Consider the following 9,352-nt stretch of genomic DNA (forward strand, 5'->3'; position numbering starts at 1 on the left):
CTTTTCAGCATCACTCAGCCTCACAAGACAACCCCATCAGCTGCACTATCCTATAACCTTACTAGCCATGCTGCCTGTCTCCTTAGGATTTTGGTGGAAAGAGCGTGTGCTATCAGTCAGCTTCACAAGGGTTTAGTCCTAGGTGGAATATATTTGATTCACTGACAGAGGGGGTCCTTGAGCTCCTGCTGATCTAGTCTGTTTCACCTTTTCTGTGTAAGGGGATGTGCATGCACACACTTCCCTTCCTCATTCTCTGAGGTGATTTCCTTGAACTCCTTGGATTCAATCTTGCCAAATGATTCCAAGTCTTTGCATCTCAAATGGGAGCCTTTGCTATGAAGTTTTATGTTAGAGAGCCTTTTCCCACCCATTTTTCACAGGCCAAGGTGTTCAACCTAGACTCCGCTTCTTCCACCTTCTCAGCCATATCAGTTCCCAGCAAAGTTGCAGTTGACCTCATATTTTCCTCCAACTGCACTTTTTTCTCTAGTTTATATACTCTGGCTTCACTGCTAACCATGCTTTGGTAGTCACTCTTGCTGCCCACAACAGGGGCCACACTACCCCAGTCACTAGCTGCTTCCCCTCTTGGCCAGCAGAATGCAACTTTAGCCCTTTCAGCAGGAAGGCAAGACCTGCCAGAGCTGGAGCTTTTAGAGCATCACCATTCTCCAAGACCCAGACGTCTACAAGACATGTGACAGAGCCACACATAGACCCTTGCAGCCAACCTAGAATTCTTTGCCAGTTCCTCTTTCCCCAGCTCATGTCTCCAGAATCTTGCTTACTACCCCAATTCTGTTCCACTGAACCAGCAGCAGGACTCACCCCAAAAGAAGACAGAGGGGAAGACCCAGCTGGGACTGTCCCGAACAGGGCTGCTGAGATTCCAATGAAAAAGGTACTAAATACCAGAGTGATCAGTCCAATAATATTTATTAGGGGAACTGATTAATTCCCCTAGTAGCTCCCATACAGAGCTGCAGTTATCTTGCAATGGACAGTGAAAAAGCAAGAAGTTCACTCTGCATATATGGCAACCTCTCCACAGATTATATATAACCATATATATAACAGGAACAAAGATGCCTGAGTGTCAGGGGCTTACCTGCAAACATTGGGAAAATATTTTGTTATGTGCTCTTTTCTCAAAAGAAAATTTGCTAGGGGTGGGCTGCATTCAAGGTTATAGCAGCCAAAGCTCGGCTTCCAGGGTGTTCCAGGAAGGGATGTCTAAGGAAGGTGGGGTGACATCAATACTTGGTCAGGTAGGAGATGCTATATGTATCACACTACATTGTGGTGACTGAATTAAGGCAGACACAAAAAGACAAATATTATATGACCTCAGTTATATGAAATACCTAGAAGTAAAATTCACAGAAACAGATGGTAGTTTATAGGTTAGAGGGGCATGGGAGGGGCCAGGGTGGTAAAAGAGTGATAACTTAATGTGTTAATAGTTTCTGTTTGAGGTAATGAGAAAGAAGGGGTAATGTATGTCAGTGACTGTAGCACAATCCTGTGAATATAAATTACTACTACTGAAATTGTACACTCGAATGTGGTGAAAAAGAGTAATTTTGTGTTCCATATTAGTTTCTACAATAAAATTTTTTAAAAAGCCTGAGGGATATGGTAAGGGATAGGCTCAAAATCAAGGTGACAATAAAGGACCAAGGTAAGGGATCAAGTTCAAGCTGGGGATCAGCATTAATGGCAGTGTAAGGTCAAGGTCAAGATCAAGGCAAGGACAAGATCAAGGTCAAGATCAAGGTCAAGATCAGCGTGAGAACATGTACAACTTGGTGTCAGGTGAGAATCAGAAACAAGGTGAGGGAAAAATTCAGATTGAGGTCAGAAGCATTGTCAGAATGGTCCAAATCAGGGTCAGGGTGATGGTCAGGTTCAGGGTCAAGCCCAGGGTCAAGCCCAGGGTCAGATCAGTGTGAGGGACAGAGCCTTGCTGAGGATCTCAGGGAGAAGATCAAGGACATGGTATACATGAGGGTTGAGCCTCAGTGTCAAGGTCAGGATCAGAGTCTAGGTGAAAGTCTGGTTGAAGAGTCAGGGTCAGATTTACATGACTCTCAGTTTCAGGATGAAGGTCACATTAGGAGTCTGGGTGAGGGGTTCTGGGCAAAATCAAGGTGAGCATCAGCGTTAGTTAGGATGAGGTCAGGATCAGGTTAAGATTCCAGTCCAGTATCTATATAAGGCTCATGATAATATTACGATGAAGTTCAGAGTCAGGGTCTTTGTCAGGGCAAGGGTCAGATTTAGGATCAAAGTCAGGAACCGAGTAGGTGTCAGGTTCAGAGTGAAGTCCAGTATCCAGGAGAGGGACCAGGGAGGGTCGGGGTGCAGGGTAGGGTTAGGGTAAGTGTGATGGAGAAAGTCAGAGTCAGGCTGAGAGTCAGACAGGTTAAGGTCAGATTCAGGGTCAAGCATGGGTTTTGGTCAGGGTAAGGGTCAGAGACATGATCAGGGAAAGTCTGAGTGAGAGTGAGGGTGATGGTCATAGCTACACTGAGGTTGAGGGTGAAGGCCGAGTTGTGGGACAGAGTCAGGGACAGGATTAATGCCAGAGTGAGTGAGGCTGAGGTTCAGGTTCAGTGTCAGAGTGAGGATTATGGTCAGGATGAGCCAAGGTTGGGGTCAGGGTAAAGGTCAATGCCACCGTCAGGGTTAGTGAGCCAGGGTCACTGTCAATTTCAGGATTGGTGTGAAGGTCCAGTCAGGGTCAGGATGAGGGTGAGGCTGTGAGTCAGTGTCAGGCTGAAAGTCAGGGATCCCTGCTTCCCCCCACCCTCTCCCTCCTGCAGCACCACACACAGGCTTTCATGGGGGCAACTTTCTGTAATGCTCTGTGCTAGTTTACCTGCATGTCTACCTCCTTCACCTCCTTGGAGTCTCTAAGTGGCCTAACCCTGTCCCCCCTACCAGAGTATCAGTGTCATAAACCAAGGATCCTGGAGTGTTTTGCCCATTAATGAATCCCAAGCACTTAGAAGAGAGCCTGCCACAGAGAAGGTAAATTTGTTGAATGAATGGATGGGTATGTACTAAAATAATTCTGAAAAAGGGTACATTTGAAAATAAAACACAATAAAGTGTTATTTCTTTCTGGGGGAGAACTGTAAGAATGCTTCTTGGTCTTCTTAGAATATGTTCATATTGTTTTGATTTTTTAAAAAATTAACAATGATTATAATCAGCAATAATGGATCTTTCCACTTGGAGAAAATAAAAAAAATTTGGGTAAACTGTTCACACTGTGATTGGCACAAGGTACTCAATGAAGTAGAGCCAGAGCTGAAATTCAGGTAATGGGAGGCCTTCCTGGGAAGCCCTCCACAGTTCCACGGGAATAGTAGAGACATCCTGTAAGGCAGGACAGCAGAGAGGGCCATTATTCTACAGCAGCTTTAAAAACAAGGCCTCAGTACACGGAGGGGATGCATTTCCCCATGTTCTACTTCACTTCTTTCCAACATACTTCAGTCCTTTGCAGGCTAGAGACTGATGGAAAAAGGTGGGGAGAGGGGGTGATTGTCCTCTAGCTTCTTATACACAACCTTTGAGGGAACAGTCTGGAGATGAAGACGCATGGGACGGTTCTAAAAGCGGGACAGCAGAATTTCACTGTAGCCCACAAGGAAGTAGTACTTGTGAGAAGGCAGTTGCCTGAGCTTCAGGGCACAGATCTCCACCTGGTCAGGCAGGCAGCCCGGGAAGGTACCAGCAGGAACGTGTGCAGGAAGACATCCTCCACTGTTCAATCTGCAGCATGGTCCTCCCCGTCCAGGTTGTCTGAGGAGAGAAGGACATCACAGAAGAGTCAGCCCAGCTGCCTCAGGGACCTGCCAGACTCCACAGGTGACACCCACAAGCTATGGGCATCACCCCCATGCCCCGCCCCACCACCTCCTCTGTTTTCCTCTACCAGTGGGATAACAACAAAGTATTTTATTTCATTAAATTCTTAAACCAATCCTGCAAGGTAGATGATATCATTATCCTTGTTTTATAAAAGGGGAAACTTAGGCCTGAAGCCAGGGCACAAAAAGATGATCTGGCCCCTTTCCCACTCTTTCTTGGCTTACAGAAGCACTGGCCACCAGCTACTTCTAAGATTAGGGACACAAGCTCTCCCCTGAGAGAGCCTCCTGCAGAGTTACACAATGTGGTCCCTGGAGCCCCCTGCAACACTTAAGGAACCTGTTAAAAAATTCTCCACACCCCACCCCCAGACCTAAGAGCCAGACCTGAGGGGTTGGGAGACAGGAATCTATATTGTAAATACGTTTTCCAGGGCATCTCAGACATCCAAACTGAGAACCTCTCCCCACCCCCAGGAGCCAAACAAATACTACTTGTAGAGATAACATATGTGATTAAAAAGAAAATGGCATGAATTAGAGCACAGTCATCTCTTACGTGATTCTACAAGCAGGCTTTAGACCTGTCATTGCCTGAGTTATCTTACATCCCGGTAAATTGGACCTAAGTGATAACAATGCAAAATAATTTTTGTCTACAGACATTCTAATAATTTCTGTTCTTTGGAGGTTCAGTTGACTCTATGTCCTAGGTGGAAAAAGCTAGTTTTGCATTAATCTTTAGGTTCATTTCAATATTCCTGATGTGTCTCAGCGTTTTGATTTTTTAATTAGATTCTATTAGATTTTTTTATTAGATGTTATTAGATTTCTGATTCCACCATTAATTACTGAGTTAAACAAAAATCTTGGACACATGTTCATTTTCTATTTGCTTGACATTCGTGGGTGTTTTTGTTTTTAACCGTCCTTTAACATTCTGAACAAAAGCGAGGGCTCCTCTTCCTGTGCCCCTGAGGTGGGCGTGCTGCTGTCTCTGGCACGTCGCTGTGGCCTCACCTGTGTGCAGCGACAGCCAGCCCTTACGGTGGGCGATGTAGTGCGGCGCGTGGGCCTCCTCGTGGGTCACCGGCTTGTCCCCCTTGCCCACGCGGACCCGGGCAGCGCGGTTCTGCGAGCAGAAAGGGCCGTGACCCCGAGCGCTCCCCGCGCCCCCACCTCTCCCCGCCCTGCCCGCCAAGGGCTCCTGCCCCCGCCTCCCCTCCCTCCCCTTGGCGCGGGCCGCGGAGACGTGCAGGGCGCGCCAGGCGCACAGCAGCTCTCGGCTCCCGGCCAGGGCCTGTGCGGATGGGGGAGCGTGAGGCGGAAACCCGGGCCTCCCACGCAACCGCCGCCCGACCCCCAGCCGCACACGCGCGCCAGCACTCGAGCCGAGGGCAAAGGGCGGCGGAGGCGGGGCCACTTGGCCGGGGGCGGGGCGAGGAGGAGAGGGGCGGGGCCGGAGGACGCGGAGGCCGAGATTTCCGGTGCGGCTCTGGGGGCGGGGCCTGGGTTGCTGGCTCTGGAGCTCCTGGGGAGGGGCGGCGGCTCGCAGTTGCGGGATTGGGCTGGGCCGGGCCGGATCCGGATGGTTCTGAGATCTGAGCACCTGGGTTTTCCTGCATTTCCCCGCAACCCTGCTAAAGGTGCATCCCTGCAGCTCTCCGCCATGCCACGACCCTTGTATCAGGTTTCAGATCCGAATATTTGGTGATGCAAGAAGTGAGTTTCGCCCCCGAAAGATCTCGCACATTACTGAGGAGGGAGAAGGGCTCAGGGAAAACGTGGCGTCTCCACCCGGGTGTACCCCCCGCCCGCGGAGCTTGGGGGGCTCCTGGCTCGGAGGGGAAGGGTGGTTTTTTCCAGGTGCTAGAAATGAGGCCGCTGAGCCCCGCCCTAGGGAGAGATAAGGAGATAAACCTGGGCTGCACCTCCCCGTCAGCAAATGATCCACACCCGCAGAAAATCGCGCTCTGACCCACAAATAATGAAGACGCGTGTTTTCGTTAAAACTATACAATCCTTCAATGGTGAATTAGGGAGAGCGAAGGGTTTGGCCACGAGTGACCATAACCTTAGCGGCTAACTAGGAAACTAGGTTAACTCAGGAACGAAAATTTAAAGTAAGGAGGAAAGGGCCTGCGCGCAAGGAAAATCATAGGGATATCGTAGGGACTATAACACTCAAACCAGAGCCTGCCACTGTAACTGGTTTCCGGTAATCATTAACCTCAGAGGGGAGAGTAGCAAAGCCGGGGGTCTTATTAAGAAATCCCGACAGTAACTGAAAAGTCACGGGCTCTGTAGTCAGACCCAGGTACAACAATCTTGGCACAGTTAAGCCTCAGTTCCCTAACCTGTAAAAAGGACCAGTAATAGCTCCTACCTCACAGAGTGTTAGGATCAAGAGAGATTATTTCATCAATGATAGTTGTTATTCGTTATATTCTAATGAACCATGTGAAGTTGCCAATATTTGGCCACTTTTGACTAACAAAGATGGCAATTTCATATGGTTCATCCTAATGTTATTTGCTCTGGGCTCTGGTTTACAGTGTTTTCCCCTTGTTTGCTGTGGGAGGGAGGGTTGAAATATCTTCTGGGAATTGGCAGGGACATGAAGACAGACAGTTGTATGCTGGAGGTCACACAGGAGAGAGGCAGTGAAGAACACATCTGGCCAGTACGTTTTGCATTACCAAGATTTCTTTGACCAACCTTGACACTGGGACCTCATAAAACCTATTAGAAAAGGTGCAAGGTTGTTCTGGTTTGTTGAAGCTGGCCTAATGCAAAACACCAGAAACAGATTGGCTTTTATGAAGGGGGATTATTTGGTTATGAATTTACAGTCCTAAGGCCATAAAAGGGGCTGGGAGAACTGGATATCCATATCCAAAAGAATGAAAGAGGACCCCTACCTCACACCCTACACAAAAATTAACTCAAAGTGGATCAAAGACATCAACATAAGAGACAATACCATAAAACTCCTAGAAGATAATGTAGGGAAATATCTTCAAGACCTTACACTCAAAGCATAAACAATGAAAGCAAAAATAGATAAGTGAAAACTCCTCAAAATTAAAAGCTTCTGTACATCAAAGGAATTTGTCAAAAAGGTGAAGAGGCAGCCAACTCAATGGGAAAAAATATTTAGAAACCATGTTTCTGATCAAAGACTGATATCTTCCATATATAAAGAAATCCTACAATTCAATGACAATAGTACAAACAACCCAATTATAAAATGGGCAAAAGATATGAAAAGACATTTCTCCAAAGAGGAAATACAAATGGCTAAAAAACACATGAAAAAATGTTCATCTTCACTAGCTATTAGGGAGATGCAAATTAAGACCACATTGAGATATCATCTCACACCAATTAGAATGGCTGCCATTAAATAAACAGAAAACTACAAATGCTGGAGAGGATGTGGAGAAATTGGAACTCTTATTCATTGCTGGTGGGACTGTATAATGGTACAGCCACTCTATAAGACAGTCTGACAGTTGCTTAGAAAACTAGATATCAAGTTACCCTTCAATCCAGCCATTTCACTTCTTGGTCTATACCCAAAAGATCTAAAAGCAGTGACACAAACAGATATTTGCACACCGATGTTCATATCAGCATTGTTCACAATTGCCAAGAGTTGAAAACAATCCAAATGTCCTTCAACAGATGAGTGGATAAACAAAATGTGTTATATACACACGATGGAATACTACATGGCAGTAAGAAGGAACGAGGTTGTGAAACATATGACAACATGGATGAACACTGAAGACATAATGCTGAGCGAAATAAGCCAGACACTAAAAGAGAGATACTGTATGTTACCACTAATGTGAACTCTGTGAAAAAGGAAAAAAAAAAAAGTTTTATATTGTAGAATGTAGGAGACCTAGCAATAGAAAGCAACTACTGAACAATAATGCAATAAGAACAGAAAAGTAATGGAGGGTAATCTTAATTGTATGGGAATGCTCAGGAATGACTATGGTTTGTTAATTTTCTTGGGGTATGGTAGGAACATGTGGGAAGCAATGTAGTTATTTCAGGCTGTTAATTTTTCTTATTCCTTTGTTTTGTTTCAAATGTTTTTTTAAAAACTCCTTGATAAAGAGTTAAAAAAAATTACATGCCACAAAAACAAAACAAAACAAAACAAACAAACAAACAAAAAAACAGGAAAAAAAAAAAACCCAAGAAATCAAAACAACCAAAACAAAAGAACAGATACTTGGGCTGAGTCTTGAAACAGATGTGAGTCAGATAAAGGACAAGAGTGGGACTGGGTTTCCAGCAAAGGTGACAAAGGCGTTTTGGGAGCCAACAGCCCTGCAGTGGGAGATGCTTCAGGCCAGCTGAGCAGAGGAACAGGCTAGTTGAGCAGAGGAAGAGGCTGGCTGAGCAGAGGAACAGGATAGCTGAACAGTGGCTGCATCACCAATGCTGTGCTTGGGACTTTAGAATTTGTCCTAGAGGCATAATCAAATTTGTTTTCTCCACTGTTCCTTAGGCCTAAGGTGTCTCCCAGGAATTCCAAACTGACCTGGATCTTTCCAAGAGTGATAAAGACCATGTCAGTTGGCAAACATTTCCATGGTCCAAATTCTTTGTTACCTACACTTTACTAATCTTTTTTTATCCCTTACCCTGTTGCAAAAAGGATTTCAGTTCATTCATCGGGTAGAGGGAATCATGTGAGTTTTTTGCATGATTAAAAATGTTTATACAAATTTTTATACAATTAGAATGAGTTGTTGCATTGTTTAAATCAGGAGGAGACTGTTCAACCACTCTTGTACTCCTGAAATAATTCCACTCAGTCATGGTGCATAATCCTTTTATACAGTGTTGGATTCAGTTTACTAGTATTTTTAAAGTAGTTTTGCATTTGTATTCAACAGAGGTATTGGCCTGTAATTTGCTTTTCTTGTGCTGTCTTTATCATTCTTTGATATAACGGTTATGCTGGCCTCACAGAATGAATTAGTAACTGTTTCCTCTTGAATTTTTTGGAAGTGTTTGAGGATTGTGGTCTTAATTCTTCTTTAAATGTTTGCTAGAATTCACCAGTGAATCCATCTGGTCCTGAATTTTTCTTCATTGGGAGATTTTTTTAAATTACTAATTCAGTCTCTTTAGTTGTTATGGTCTGTTGAGATTTTCTTTTTCAGTCTCTTTACTTGTTGAGGTAAATTTCTATTTCTTCTTGAATCCATTTAGGTAATTTGTGTGTTTCTAGGAATTTGAAATTCATTTCACCTATTTGTGACTTCTTAATTAAGCGAGTCTTTTCTAATCAGCATATAGTTGGACCACACTTTTTTCCATTCTTCAAGACTCCGCCATTTGACTGGAGTGTTTAATCCATTTACTTTTATGATAATTATTGATGACACAAGACTTCTGCTATTTTGCTACTTGTTTTTGTATGTTTATACCTTGGAAAAGAT

At 44.8% G+C, this 9,352-nt stretch overlaps 1 pseudogene; it reads right to left on the minus strand.

Moving 5' to 3' along the window:
* Positions 1-920: 920 nt before the first annotated feature.
* On the minus strand, positions 921-8,475 carry LOC119535504 (annotated as a pseudogene).
* Between the last annotated feature and the right edge of the window lie 877 nt (positions 8,476-9,352).

The sequence above is a fragment of the Choloepus didactylus genome, chromosome 5 (genome assembly GCF_015220235.1).
Source record: "Choloepus didactylus isolate mChoDid1 chromosome 5, mChoDid1.pri, whole genome shotgun sequence".
In the NCBI taxonomy this organism is placed as follows: Eukaryota; Metazoa; Chordata; class Mammalia; order Pilosa; family Megalonychidae; genus Choloepus; species Choloepus didactylus.